Source organism: Ostrea edulis, chromosome 1, assembly GCF_947568905.1.
Source record: "Ostrea edulis chromosome 1, xbOstEdul1.1, whole genome shotgun sequence".
Lineage (NCBI taxonomy): Eukaryota > Metazoa > Mollusca > Bivalvia > Ostreida > Ostreidae > Ostrea > Ostrea edulis.
Genome location: NC_079164.1, coordinates 10542357 through 10558489, shown reverse-complemented (window position 1 = coordinate 10558489; position 16133 = coordinate 10542357). Strand labels below are relative to the sequence as shown.

At 36.0% G+C, this 16133-nt stretch overlaps 1 long non-coding RNA gene and 1 pseudogene across 1 annotated transcript; one reads left to right on the top strand and one right to left on the bottom strand.

The window, feature by feature from the left end:
- Positions 1-5866: 5866 nt before the first annotated feature.
- LOC125664395 (uncharacterized) lies at positions 5867-9866 on the top strand (annotated as a pseudogene).
- A 280-nt stretch (positions 9867-10146) lies between these two features.
- On the bottom strand, positions 10147-15810 carry LOC125664132 (uncharacterized). The gene is made up of 3 exons (XR_008799592.1): positions 15502-15810; positions 15258-15369; positions 10147-10314 (listed from the first exon to the last, which is right to left on the bottom strand). It is a non-coding gene; the product is annotated as an uncharacterized LOC125664132 (long non-coding RNA).
- Between the last annotated feature and the right edge of the window lie 323 nt (positions 15811-16133).

Sequence of the window (16133 nt, the reverse complement as noted above, 5' to 3'; positions counted from 1 at the left end):
AATGACTGTGGTACTGTCTTTTGATGGCTGGACAATACATGTGGTCAAATGTCATAAATCATAATTAAATAAAGAAGTAACTTATAAATGAGTAATAAAATTGATAAAGAAAATTTATTATAATAATGTTTATTTGATTTATTTAATAATTTTAATAATAATTTATGTTTAATATATTATAATTTTTTATAAATAACAGAATATTTAATATTTATTTGGATTTTAATAGAAGGTAATAATTAGTAATATTAGTAACAGGTAATAGTAATAGGGATGTACGTATGTATATACATGTGAAATAACTAAAATATATACAGAAAAGAATTAGGGTAGGGTCGCCAAAGAATATTTTGATAATAGAGTGCTACTAGTTATTAATCATAAATTATGCCATACAACAATTTTGAGATCGTCATTAGGCAAGAATTTTGAGGTCATCATCAGGTGCTACACCTCATACCCTGTACCATGTTTCTGTAGCTAGATCCAGCTAATATAGCACGACATGGCTCCCTAACTCTTATTCGATAGTATGTATTATGTATGTAAACTAAAGATGAATATCGTAATAAAATAATAAAGTAAAAGAAGTTAATGAGTTAGTTCATATAACAAATTAGTATGACATAGACTAAATTAATGACTATATTAATGGCTATAATAATTGATTTTAAAATTAATGTATACCCGTGATATTACAGCATAATAATTTACATATAAACACACATTTACATATGCACAGATATATACACATAATATAATATCCATACATATGGACATATCCGTATTCATATAAAGAGAAAGGAGGGAAAGAAAGAAATAAAGAATTTTTTTGGGGCGTAATCAGGATTCGTAACCGCGTACATATAGATGGTAGGCCGTGTGATCTTGAGCCCAACGCTCTAACCACTCGGCCACGGAGTCCATACGTTATTTAATGCCAAAAGTTCATTAGAATGCTGTAAAATTAAGTTTAATATAATAATTATTAATGTTTGTAAATTTATATGTTGTAAGTTTAGATGTTGTAAGGGTTTGTAAGCATATACGATAAGAAACTTTTAGTTATGGTAGTAAATATTTGTTAATGTTACAATGCTATAAAGATTGCGTATAAATTTATAATGTTAAACGGATTTCGTATAAACATTTAAACGATGAAAGGACGTTTTCCGATGTATTGCTCAGATCTATCTTTCGAATAGTTTTGGTTACGATCTCACAGTCGTCCTATAAAAATTGTGACAGAAAACACGGCGAACTTCGCCATGTTTTCAAATTATGACTGTTTGGTCGTAAAATTTCTCTTTCGGAGCAACTCCGCTTTTGTCCATACTTTGTGTGTTGGAAATGGCCGAGTAGTTCCAGTTATCCACAGAATTCTGTACAAGGGAAATAACTCCAAGGCTCAAAATAATATACAGAACGATTCCGGTCAAGATCCGGTTTAAAAAAAAAAAAAGAACGTCCAATGACCGAAAAAAAAAATTCGGTCGCAACGTCTTCACACGGTCGGTCGGGTGCGGGAAACAAAGCTATTTTTAATTTTGGCCCAATGGAAGCGTGAATATCGATCATGTGACCCATAAATCACGTGATATATTTTAATCTTAACCAAGTAACTATAAATCAAAGGCCAGCAGTCGTTTTCACGTAATTCATCCTTTCATCTGCATATATTTTAATGAGACACTACAGCTAATTTTCAACATTTTAACGCGGTATGTGAAACGATCAAGATCCCTCCCTGCTAAAGGGCCGCCCCATTTAGCCTGTTACAAGTAAGGGGTACTTCGGACCTAGTCTAACCCGAATCCCCACGGGAACAAAACAAATCAATCAACAACTGTGACTTACTGAGGGATTGATTGATTGCTTATTGTTTAACGTCCATCTCGAGAATATTTCACTCATATGAAGACGTCACCACTGCCGGTGAATGGCTGCAAAATTTAGGCCTTTGTTCGGCCCTTACGGCCATTGAGCAGGGAGGGATCTTTATCGTGCCACACCTGTTGTGACACGGGGCCTTGATTTTTGTGGTCTCATCCGAAAGACCGCCCCATTTAGTCGCCTCTTACGACAAGCAAGGGGTATTGAGGACCTATTCTAACCCGGATCCCCATGGGACAGCATGCAAATTGATGATGTTTTCCGCCACACTCAACAATTTTTCAGTTATCTGGTGGCGCCCAGTTTTTTATTGGTGGAATAGAGAACCCAGATACAATGTAACTGGGACGAGACCACCGACCTTCCGAAAGTAAACTGGGAAACTTTCTCACTTTACGGTGCGAGCGAGATTCGAAACCGCGCCGACCAGAGGTGAGAGGCCCGTGTGATTTTGAGCTCGATGCTCTAACCACTCGTCCACGGAGGCCCCATATGCAAAATGAAAAAGAAACACATTTCAATGAATTTTCTATTAAAATACTGCCATTAACAAGAAAAATAAGGTTTTCACACAACTAAAGAATAATTCAAATAGGAAATTGAAAAGAAATTGAATGTTGTTTTTTAGTTGAAAATTAAATATCAGAAAAATATATTGCTTATTTTTTATGTCTCGGAAAATTCGAAACCATTTTGTAGAGAATGTATCATGGTGTCTGCCCATCCTTGAATTTGATAATGTACAAAATTACGATATCTTACAGCTTTAAGAGTGTAACGCCCCAAGATGTATTTGCCATATCATGCATTCTCAAAGAATATCTCAAGATTGCAAAGTACCTTACAAAGGACAAGTACTGGAAAGGTGATAATTCAAATAGTAAGAAAAAAAAAAACGTTTTTGCAGCAATATTCCTTGCAATTATGGTGTGCTTTGACAAATACGAAAAAAAACATTTCGTACATTCTGTTCAAGATTGTGCTCAATGTGAACCTATCAACCCTTCCATTTCATTACTTCACAAATCAGCTAGCGATACTACAGAAAACCTATGTCCGAAACAAAAACACTTGTTGAGGAAATCAAATCAATGACACCAAACAGAACAACCAATGCTCCAATACAGATCATACATATATCAGAACCCATCTTTGAAAAAAAAAGTATCGAAAATGCGGTTTCATAAAAGACAACAGCAGTGGCCGAGAGGTTAGAGCGTTCGCCGCGCATGCGGAAGGCCCAGGGTTCGAATCCCGGCCTCGACAAGCGCTCGGTATCAGGTGTAAATGTCACGGGTCCTCGAAGATGACCTTAAAAACGGATGTCTCGTGTCACAGTAAGTGTGGCACGCTAAAGGACCCTCACAACGCCGAGCATAGGCCTAAATTTGAAGCTCTTCCCCGGCCTTGGTGAAAAATTCTCGAGCAAGACGTTAAGCAAGATAAACTGAGAAAAGTCTAGCGCTAAAACAATTAACAGTAGTCGCAGCATTTTAAATCTGCTATCCAATGAAACGTAAATCAACTCCTTTCTTCTGGGACCTCTTACGATCAGAGATAGGTTAGCTGCCTACTCCGCGACTCATGTAGGAAACATAGAAAATTACACTTTAGACAAGGAAGAGTTCTCAAGATACATTGAAGCTCCCCCTGGGTCAAAAGGTAAACGAATAGGAATGACATCAAATCTTCAAATAGAGGTCAGGTTATGATTGAATATGCTAAGAACTTTGGGATCGAAATCTGTTCAAAGAGCTAGACGAGCAAGGCAAAAACTTTACAAAAGAATTTCAATACCAACACTTCGTCCAATTAAAACCTTTCATCAAGCTATCCAGAAAATCTAAACGCCAAAGAACTTAACATAGGAGAAAATATGGCACCCAAAATGTACAGAAACAAAATAAAACATTCGGCAAACTAGAGACAGTGACAGTATGTGGCAAAGAAACACAGTCAGCATTTCGCAAATTCTATGGTCGTTATAACGATCTAGTTCGTCAATACAACTTATCATCGGGTCAAATGCTGTCTGACATGTTCCATACCAATTGTTAAGCCGTTCTTGGCACACTGATTTTGACTGCGGATAACTCCGTTTACCTGAACAGGATAAAGGGCTCCGGCGGGTGTGACCGGTCGACAGGGGATGCTTACTCCTACTAGGCACCTGATCCCACCTCTGGTGTGTCCAGGGGCCCGTGTTTGCCTAACTCTCTATTTTGTATTGCTTATAGGAGTTATGAGATTGATCACTGTTCGTCATCTTCACCTCTCATCAAGCTATCAATCCAAAAGTGGGAATCTGAACTCACGTTTTGCGTGAAACATCTAGAATGAAAGGTGACGATAACAAAATTAATAGTGATCAATCTCAAAACTCCTACCGGTATAAGCAATGCAAAATAGATAGTTGGAAAAAAGGTGGGATCAGGTGCCTAGAAGGAGTAAGCATCCCCTGTCGACCGGTCACACCCGCCGTGAGTCCAATATCCTGATCAGGTAAACGGAGTTTTCAGTAATCAAAGTCAGTGTGCCAAGAAGGATAACAATCGGCATGTAACACGTCAGACAGCATTTGATTGATTGTTGCTGTTTTCCGCCACACTACACAATTTTACAGTCATCTGGCCGTGCCCAGTTTTTATTGGTGAAAGAGAGAACCCAGATACAATGCACCTGGGAAGAGAGCACCGACCAACTAACTGCAAGTAAACTAGGAAACTTTCTCACTTACAGGCGCGAGCGGGATTCGCACCCACGCCGACCAGAGGTGTGAGGTTGTGTGAATTTGAGCGAGATGGTGTAACCACTCGCCGCGGAGCATTTGACCCAATGATTGGTGATTTTGGCAACCTAGATCTTTACAACGACCATAGAATTTGCGAAATGCTGCCTTTAATCGAAACTGTTTAAACCCCTGTACCATCAACTTGTTTGTCAGTAGCTTGCCTCCATTTAAGAACTGGCCATACGCAGAACAAGCTCTTGCGTTTCGAATCAGGTGAGAGATATAAACACCATATACAGGTGATGATGGAATATTGTTACATGAATATGGGAAGTTGACGGTGGAGAAGTTGAAATCATCCCGTTTGTCATACAGTTGAGTTGTCAGTTTACCGTTAATGTCTACTTTCAATAAAATATCTAAGAATGGAGTGGACGACTCTGAGCTCGAGCTCACAGGGATATATCGAAGCGATATATGAATCAAAGTTATTATTGTTAATAGACAAAACGTCGTCGATATGTCTAAATGTCGAATTGAAGGCCACAGCAAGAGATTTTTTCTTCTCACGTAGAAGTTTTCGAATAATTCTTTCACAATATCTAGAAGTAGTGTTTAGTAATCTGGTCTTCCAACATTCTGCCCGAATTCCATGGGCATAAAATGTGCTCCTCTATTAGCTGACCTGTATACGTATCTATATTCTTACGAGGTAGAAGTTATTCAAAAGTTTGTACACGGGAAAAATATCTTTCTGACCTTCATTCATGTTTAGCTACTAAACATTTAGATATTGTTAGCACCAGAGGCAACTGCTTAAAGTTTCCACATCCAACAACTGTCATTTACCACTTAGATGATTAAAAGTCCCGTCAACTGAGAAATATAAAAGTACTTATAAACCTCCAAACACCAGGCCTGGGGGACCACCAACATATAAAAATCTCCAACTCAAACTCAGACTCAAATTCAAGTTTTTCACCTCAGCAGAGATTTTACTAAAATGCTGAGCCACCAAACTTTCTCAGATTCACCTCACGTTAGTTGAGATTTGACAAAATAACTCAACGTGTTTTCATTGTTACAAGGTGCCTTACTTTTCAATGATCCACTTTCACTTCGTTGTTTACATTAACTACAATGCTTTAACTTTACATGTAATTTTCTTACGATTTAATGACGTCACCTTTAGAAGTCGTCTGCAATTACATGTACATTATATACAGTACAGTATAATCCAATATGTCGTCAGGCTACGAAGTAGCGCTGCAAATCGCAAACGATAAATGCAATTCCAAATCCTCGCCCGCCCCTCTACTGAGAAAAAGGCCGAATTGGACTGAGATAGAAAAGAAAATCCTTGTCAAGGAGGTGCAGAATAGAGAAGACATTCTATTTGGTAAATTCAAAGGAGGTTTTGGTGGGAAAACGACGAAAGAAAATGCCTGAGCCGAGGTGGCCGCAGCCGTGAATGGGTAAGTTGTGTTTATAAAATACCGTTTACTCGTGTCACATGATTTTTAGATTAAAAATAGCACAACAAAACTGCGACTGGATACGATAGCATGGGGATCTTAAAAACGGATAAGTTGATTTATATATTTATAATCAAATTATCTTTGTTTTCAAGCGATCCAATGGTCGCCTCATTACTCAGAGGCTCTTCTCGTACAATCGCAGGGTCAATACACGTGTACAAATTGTTATGTAGATTGTAAAGAGGCCCAAGTGCCACTATACTGAGCAGACTTAGTAATATTTTTACATTCTATGAATGATGACTATCATACGTATTATGGTCTCTTAGCACAACAAATTTTATTAAAACGTTGTAAAAACATTGTGAAAATGTTATGAAAACATTTTCTAAAACGTTATTATAACGTGATTTGCGTGGTTTTTGAAACGTTAGAGTCTAGCATAACATTTTTAAAAAACATTTTACTGCAATGTTTTGAAAACATTTCTAAGAAAAGTTTTGAGAACATTTAGAAGAAACGTTCTGAAAACATTTATACATGTAGAAACATTTTGAGAGCATTTAAAATTCAATTTAACAAGATTAAACACGACATTCTTCAAATAATTCTGATGAATGTTTTCAAACCTTTTCACCAATGTTCTATATAAACTATGAATATGTTTAAAAAAACAACCATAATAAAATAAATTAACCACAGTCTTCTTTACAAATGCAAGGTGAAGATGACGAACAGTGATCAATCTCATAACTCTTACAAGCAATACAAAATAGATAGTTGGGCAAACACGGACCCCTGGACACACCAGAGGTGGGATCAGGTGCCTAGGAGGAGTAAGCATCCCCTGTTGACCGGTCACACCCGCCGTGAGCCCCATATCCTGATCAGGTAAACGGAGTTATCCGCAGTCAAAATCAGTGTGCCAAGAACGGCTTAACAATCGGTATGAAACACGTCAGACAGCATGTGACCCAATGTGAGGTTGTATTGACGAACTAGATCGTTATAACGACCATAGAATTTGCGAAATGCTGACTTCAATCGAGACTGTTGAAATCCCTGTACCATCAACTTGTTTGTCAGTAGCTTACCTCGATTTAAAAACTGACTATACGCAGAACAAGCTCTTGCATATCGAATCAGTTGAGATATATAAACACCATAATTATGCAGGTGATAATGGAATATTGCTACATAAATATGGGAAGTTGACGATGGAGGAGTTGAAATCATCCTGTTTGTCATACAGTTGAGTTGTCAGTTTGCCGTTAATGTCTACTTTCAATAAAAATAAGTATGAAGCAGAAGTGGACGACTCTGTGGTGTCCTTTATTTCGAGCTCACAGGGATATATCAAATCGACATATGAATGAAAGCTATCATTGTTAATAGACAAAACGTCATCGATATATCTAAAAGTCGAATTGAAGGTCACAGCGAGAAGTTTTTTCTTCTCACGTAGAAGTTTTTGAATAAATTCTGCTTCATATGAATATAAAAATAAAATTTGAATTTTTGAAAACTCAGTCCATATTATTCCGAATCTGATGGAAATTGTAAATTAAGATATCAAACACATTATTTATAGATCACAAAACATCTTGTCACACAATCATGTTTTACATTGTCAATATAGATGTATAGCGGTAATGATAATATAAGTGATTTTTCAATATTTTTCAAAAGGGTCCTGTGGCTTTCAAACTGGGAAAACTTGTCAACATTTTGATCAAATTGGGAAAACCTTGTCATAGTTGTAAAATATTCTCTTATTTCAAGAGAATAAATAGTCTTTTATTTTATTATCCTTGTATAATTTGTAGCTAAGCATCATTTTCAATTTTCAGAGGCAGTGGTTCCGGAAATTCTAGAACATCCTTAGCGTCTCAAAAGCAGTACAGCAATTTGAAGCAGAGAGGTTATTATATATACATATGAATGTACTTCTCCTGTTTCTCTCCTTTCGAAAAGTTTGCACCTATCAGTCCATTGATCTGTAGACCAAGTGTTGTCTGCTCAGTATCTTGAGAACCCTTTGCTTAAGAAACTTAAAACTTGGTGGATTGGTGTCAATTGAGAAGATGATAATTGATTATGAGGTTTCACAGTTAATGATCAAGTACTCAAAACTTGTAATTTAAGGGCCTGTAAATTATAAACATCCAGTGTGAGTAAAATGTTAAGAATTAGCACTCTTTTATACTTCATTTAATTTTTGATACGAAAAAAAAAAAGAATCCTGTTATGAATATCTAAGTTAAACTCTAATACTCAGCAACAGTATCAATGCCCTAAACAGTGCATATACTGTTGAAAGGCTAAATTACATATTTATTAATATAATTTTTGTATCAACATTAAATGATACGACTAATTTAGACCTATCCTAGAGTCATAACCTTGGGGTTGCAAAATTCACCATTTTAGCTCACCTGAGCTGAAAGCTCAAGTGAGCTTTTCTGATCGCCTGTCCATCTGTAAACTTTTCACATTTTCGACTTCTTCACCAGAACCACTGGGCCAATTCCAACCAAACTTGACCAAAACCATATTTGGGTGAAGGGCTTTCAAGTTTGTTCAAATGAAGAGCCATGCTCCCTTCAAATGGGAGATAATCACAAAAATGCAGAAATAGGTTGGGGTCATTTAAAAATCTTCTTGAACCATTGAGCCAGAGGGGCTGGAATTTACATCAAAGCTTCCTGACATAATAGTGCAGATTCAAGTTTGCAAAACATTCAGGCCCCTGGCGGTAGGTTGGGGCCACAATAGGTATCAAAGTTTTATATGTTAATATATAGGGAAAATCTTTAAATATGGGCCAAAGTGACTCAGGTGAGCGACGTGGCCTTTGAGCCTCTTGTTTTAATGCATCCTTTTATGCTATTCCTAAATATGTATTTAGATTTTATAAAACATCAGAAAATTAAAGTCCTTCAAATATTTTTAATGTTTTTATGATATATTTTGGAAATATGTATTCTGTCAATGTTTGTGTAGATGCAAGGTGAAGATAACGAACAGTGATCAATCTCATAACTCCTACAAGCAATACAAAATAGATAGTTGGGCAAACACGGACCCCTGGACACACCAGAGGTGGGATCAGGTGCCTAGGAAGAATAAGCATCCCCTGTTGACCGGTCACACCCGCCGTGAGCCCCATATCCTGATCAGGTAAACGGAGTTATCCGCAGTCAAATCAGTGTGCCAAGAACGGCTTAACAATCGATATGAAACACGTCAGACAGCATTTGACCCAATGCGAGGTTGTATTGACGAACTAGATCGTTATAACGACCATAGAATTTGCGAAATGCTGACTTCAATCGAGACTGTTGAAATCCCTGTACCATCAACTTGTTTGTCAGTAGCTTACCTCGATTTAAAAACTGACATTTATAAAAAGATCAATATAATTTATTTCAATTGATTCCTAGCAAAAGGAAAGTTGTCAGAGATGAAAAGACCAAAACAGGTGGTGGTCCCAAGCCTTCCAGTCCATCTCCTGCTGAAAAGGCTATTTTGGACAACTTGGTGGGTCGACCTTCACTAGAGGGAATATGTGGAGGAATTGATACCGCTAGTAATTATTCACACAATACTTAATAGTGTTTCAAATGAAGCATACATATACATTTCCATGTATCTCTGTCAGTTGAAAAAATTTGGGAGTGTGTGTCTGTCCATCCATTCGTATATGCAAGGTGAAGATAACGAACAGTGATCAATCTCATAACTCCTACAAGCAATACAAAATAGATAGTTGGGCAAACACGGACCCCTGGACACACCAGAGGTGGGATCAGGTGCCTAGGAGGAGTAAGCATCTTATACCTTTCATCAGAAATTGATATAATTGATCATAAATGTTCCTTGGTTAGATGTAGTTCTGGGAGCATCCATCAGTTTTACTAATATTAGCAATAATATAGTAATTATAATTCATTTGGCAACTAGACAGCTGAAAATACATAATCACAATTCACATCTAAAATTTCATAGATCAATTATTCACAAAATAATTAACAAATTACAAAAGACAAGCATACGAGCACTTTTATTCTAAGATTATTGAAGTCTGTGCATTGGCACCAAGAAAATGTATATGACTTTTTTATTACTAAAATTTATTGTCTGACAATTTTCACAGATCTGTCAAAGAGCCAGCCTTCCATCTCCTCAAATCTGCCTTCTACCTACTCCAATCTGTCAGAAAAGAGGAAGGCAAAAGGTAATATAAATGAGAACGGGAAAACTGGCAGTCAGAGAGGGCCCTACTGAGGACTTTTATTATTAATGTAGTCCAGATTAATATGCAGAAATTATGATCTAGATTTGTCTGAACTGTTTGTATCCTATCTTCTTATGTGTACAGACAAAAAAGGGAAATACATACAATTTACGTTATTGTACTTCCATTACCGGTAATCGAGATAGTATTGCATATTTACAGGCAAATAGTAGAAAAAGAAGCAATATTTTAAATGATGTGATAAGGTTTCAATTGAGACGTCAGTCTAGTGTACACTATCATTAAAGTTTTGTATGTGTGTGTGTGACAAAGATAAATCCATCACTTTCAATTCTTTACTTGTTTTAATAGATCCTGATAAGTTGAAGAGGAAAATGACCATCCAGGATTTAGAAGAAAGGAACCTCTCCTTTGAAAATGAAAAGTTTCAGGAAGAGATCAAGATAAAAGATGAGAGAGACCTTATTAGAATAAAGAAATCTTTCTACGTGTTTAAAATTCAAATTTTGATTTATTCGCACCCAGAGATTGCATTGCAGATGTTACATAGTAATGAAATGTAAGAGTTTGTCCATTTAAAATCAGGTAGAAGCTGGTATATTAACGTTCATTTCTGGTGCTGTACGATGTAATTACAATCAACTAGGTTTTTAATCACTTAAGGTATTTCCACCCTCCTGTGATATCATAAGATTTTGATTTGATAAGATTTATGCATGACAGGAACTTTAAATTTTGTTGGAGTCTTTTTCAATAGTTATTGTAAAAAATCTTCTTAACCTTAAAATATTTCAAAAGTCTAAGTTGTATTTGAATAATCAATTATATGTTTCAAAATATTGAATCCAATGGCAATAACTCTGTTCCCATTAAATTATTTGTTAAGTCCATTTTGCAATATATTTCCTTTATTTTTCACCAACATTTTGTACATTTTTTTTACACTTGAAACTCTGTACAATATTTCATTACCATTTGTAGATGTGCATATTGCCATAACGGGGGCCCAATACGCCGGTTTCGAGATACGTCCGAGTTATTTCCCTTTGGAGAACTCTCGTACATAGTAAGGCGCGAAAGAATTTGTTTACACGAGGGGGTGGGACAAATACCCATCACTGCGTAAGTGAATGTACTCAGTAAGTTTCTCGTACGCTGTTTGATCACCCGAATTTGACTGATACACAAACTAAGTAAGTGATAAGTAATACGGAACTTTCGGGATATACCGAAACGACCGATTATATTTGACGTTTATACACCACGGTCACGTGATAATAACCAATTGTAGGGCAAAGTTGACATCGATACATATAGTGTTTCGCTAACAGACGGTCCGTAAAGAGCTATGCGCAGTCCCACGATGACGATCCAAGTCATTATTGGTGCTTAGTACCTGGGTGTAAATTAGATGGAAGGGAAAAGGCGCATTTAGACGCGTACCACTGGATGCAAGGCGTGAAGTTTTACTGATATCCTCAAGATATTCTCTAGATTTATTTCCCGCGCCGACTCGCATAATTTAATTAATGGTTGTAGTGACTCCTTTCTTTCAAAGATAGCATTCAAATGCAGGAAATTGATAGCAATTGAAATATTCCATGTTTGATTACTTAGTTGTTATTGTAATCCGGAAGTGACATGCCCTACAATTACTTTCAACGCGCGATAAAAGTCAGAGTGGATCCGTATCTCGAAAGTCCCGTATTAGGGAGTAATTAAATACATGTACACATAATTCTTATCCTATCAGTCACGTTATTTCGTCGGTCGTAAGTACCATATCCAAGATATTTCTTGCAAATATGACATTGTTTGTATGCTTCCACTTCGGTAAAACATTTCTTTATATAATACTGTGTATTTCCCACATTTACATATTTAAAGAGAAGCCACTTTTAATACATTTCATCGTCTTCCTTGCTGGCTGTAGATCCACTCTGTCTAGCTGCAATAACGTAGCCCTCTCTGATTTTTGATTTTTTTTTAGGGAGAGGGCTACAACTCCTTGGGATCTCCGTAATGGTGCAAATGCAGGAGTGATTCACTCCCGCAACATTTACGCTCATTCTAAACATTTCCTGACTTTCTTTACGTAAATAAAATGATATTCTATGTTTCTTATTCAATATATAAATTTACAACCTTCAACTTTAGATTTGTGAGGCTCTATTCTACCGTTTTCAACAATTTCGATAAATTCCAATTCCTCGATTCATATCTGTACGCCATGTTTGATGTACTGAAGTTTCAACTTCCGATTGTCAAGTCATTTGCATATGCCATATATGGTAGTATTTACATCAATGGACAAGTATGGAGGCGAAAGCTATTTCGTCGGTATTGAAAAGGTTTAAATTAAATATCAAGTTAAAAACCGAACAGCAGAGTGTAAATTCTTTCTGCAACAATATGATTTTCTTTTCTTTGTCGAAGTGGCTCGAGTAACTACATTTTCGCGCTGATTGTCAATGTTTAGACTTTCATTAGATCCACCTACGAGATCTCGCGATAACAAGCATGGCGGAGCAGACGAAGAATTTTGCATGCTGTACATTATATTTAATGAAAAACACCTTTATTAGACATGCCCGAGCACAAAGTGGTACTCCTTTTGGTGTAAACAACATTTGGGACTAATACACAGAGTTTATTATCGGGTTATTCATAAAATTATTTTGCACCATTACGGAGATCCCAAAAACGTCAGAATAAAAAAAAAATTGGATAGGACTACATTATTGCAGCTAACTCTGTCCCACTTAGGCATTCAAAGTCCCACTAAATGCACCTCCTATACAGAAGAGTTCATATCTCGAAACTGGTGTATTGTTATCCTTAAAATTATAGTTGATCGAAAAGGAGTGGAGGGTGAAAAATACAGTGTGAACACTTCCCGATATGGCTTAATTTGAAATAGGTTTATGTAGGATAATATTTAAGAATCTTTTCCTTACAGTAAGTGATCAATATTTTAGCTGCAGGGGTAACTATAATGGTCCAGAGTTCAACTGATGCGGGATGTGGCCCATGGGCCTCTTGTCATATTCTTCTATGTAGAACTTCGTAATTTATTTTCCCAGCCTGTATAGAGCAAAGATGTTACAACTTTTTTCCTAGCCATAGCATTTAGGTCTTAAAATTTATGGTCCTTATGACATGTAGGTGAGTTTGGGCATCAATATTTTCAATCTAATTTTAATTAGATTGCAATATTTTTGACAAGGCTTTTGTTTTAATTGCATTTCCTTTCTAAAATTCATAACCAAAATTTTGGATGGTCATTTTTTCTGAAGTGTACACACTGTTCATGTTTACTGTTTGTTTGTATTGCATTCCTAAGTGTGTATTAGCATTTGTGATGGATGGATGAAGGATATACATGCATTATGTTGAATCTGATAAAGATTGTTAGTTTGTAAACAATAAACTCAATTAAATATTATCATCAAAGTTAAAGCTTGGTTGCTGTTGTTTATTTTTAAACTGTAATAGACAAAACTCATAAATTTCATAGTGTAATAAAATGTGTAAGCACGATATATGTTCCTTATGAGATTGATCACTGTTCGTTATCTTCACCTTGCATTTAACCATCGAGTTTGTATCTCTGCTGGTGGACAGTCTGTCCCCGAGGATACTTGTCGCTCGATATATGTTCCTTATGAGATTGATCACTATTCGTTATCTTCACCTTACATAAAGCCTTATATTTAAAAAAAGGGTTTGTATGGCCATCTTTCTTGTCCGTAATTCTTGTATTACATGTCAAGGTGTGTTATATGTAATTGTTTTAAACATACTTTATGAATATGAATTTACAACAATCGTAATGCATTTAATTTTTTCGCTTGTGTTTGTATTAAGTGAAGTTCATAATCATATGGTTTGTTATTTGTGTTGTACAGAATTGAAGTACCATAAGAATTAAACATGAAAGTAGGTGTCTCTAATGTGATCCCGCACAGTTGCATCATCAGGGATAACAACATCATGTGTTCTGCTGGAGTCAGTAGTAATCGGGGGCACCTCTTTCAAAATGTCCCCCTTCATTAGACCAATGTTATGCAGGATGACACATGCTGTGACCACCCTGCATGCTCGCTCAGGATTTGTTCTTAATCCGCAGTGAAGAGCATTGAATCTTTTTTTTTTAAATACCATACGTTTGTTCTATGGTTACTCTGAGATAAAAAGAAAAATATGTATTACGATAGGCAAACCATATTCTTTTAAAGAGTTTTGACTTTCATATAATGATTATAGAACAGATAATTGCCTAGTTCTGCAATGAGCTACATTGAACTTCTGTGTGGCCTCTGTCTCTGCTGATAAGTATGGGGTCATCAGATAAGGTTTTAGGCCATACCCTGAATCGCCAAGTAATATCCCCTGAATCTGACCTGTAGATGATAATTCACCTCATCACAGTTGTTATAAATTTGCTCAAGTGAGCTTTTTCTTTATCACCATTTGTTTGCATGTTTGTCTGTCAGTAAACTTCACATTTTTATCGTCATAGTTCAGTTATCTCTTAATATTCTAACCTGAAAGACAACTATATATTCTTAATTTCTATTTTACAATATATTTATGTTTATTTAACACCCTCCTCCTCCAATCATTCTCCATGTTAGTCATATTGATGTTGATTCGGAGTCAGCTCTGTGTTATGTGAATTCATTTTCAGTTATGTTGATATCATTTGGGGCTAGGTTTGGGTAAAAAATATTCATGAGCATAAAGTTTGATAAAAAAAAATTTAAACAATTTTACATTTGAGCAGTGACAGGCCAAGATGACTCAGGTGAATGATGTGGCCCATGGGCCTCGTTATCATTATATTTTATTAAAATAAAAACTTATTATTCTGTGTGCATATGAGTTTATCACGTACCTTCTTCCAAATATGTACATAAGGCTGATTCACGGAATATTCTTGAATCATGCACACTGCCTGGCCACTTTGCCACCAAGTCAATTATTTGATACCGTGGGTCGCATGTCATCTGTAATTTTATTATAAGAAGTATGTGATACTTGTAACTTCATACTATAATGGTTGCATTGCCTCCATAAGCGCAAGTAAATTTTCTTAAGTCAAATATGTATATTATAATAATTATATGATTCAACATTACTTGTATGTTGAGGGCGTAATATCCTTTCCTACATATATAATCAGCTTCATTTTCTTTGGGAGCCTGAATCTTATTAATAGTCCCATCAGTACAACCCACAACACCTGGAAATCCTAAGACGAAAAAAAAAATGAATAAAGAAAATGTGAACTCGCTGTGATGAATATGCGATTTTTTCCCCCAACATTTAAAACAATATTGTCTTTTGTTGATATGCCTATAATAGGCCACATGTACCGTGACAGATTGAGGTTGAATTTTTAGGGATTTGTGTTTCACAATTAATTAAATGGTATTTAGGTTCAACCCCAGAATTTCCCCATTAATCATGACAACACAACTATCATATATCGTGTGCAGTTGTTTTTGACATATAATGAATTTTAGTAATCTTTTTTAAAAATATTTGTATAATATATAATTTTGTAGAGAAGTTAAATGTAATGTGACTGTCATTGACACAATATTTGAATACACACATGTATACATGCTACTGAACTCGGGCTCGAAGATACGCTTTAATGTAAGGGTCACGGTCACTAGGTACAAGTAGCCTGTAGCAGACAACATGGAATTCCCTTACCGGCTATTTTGTGAAATGCTGTCTTGATGTGTATAAGTTCCTCACGGCT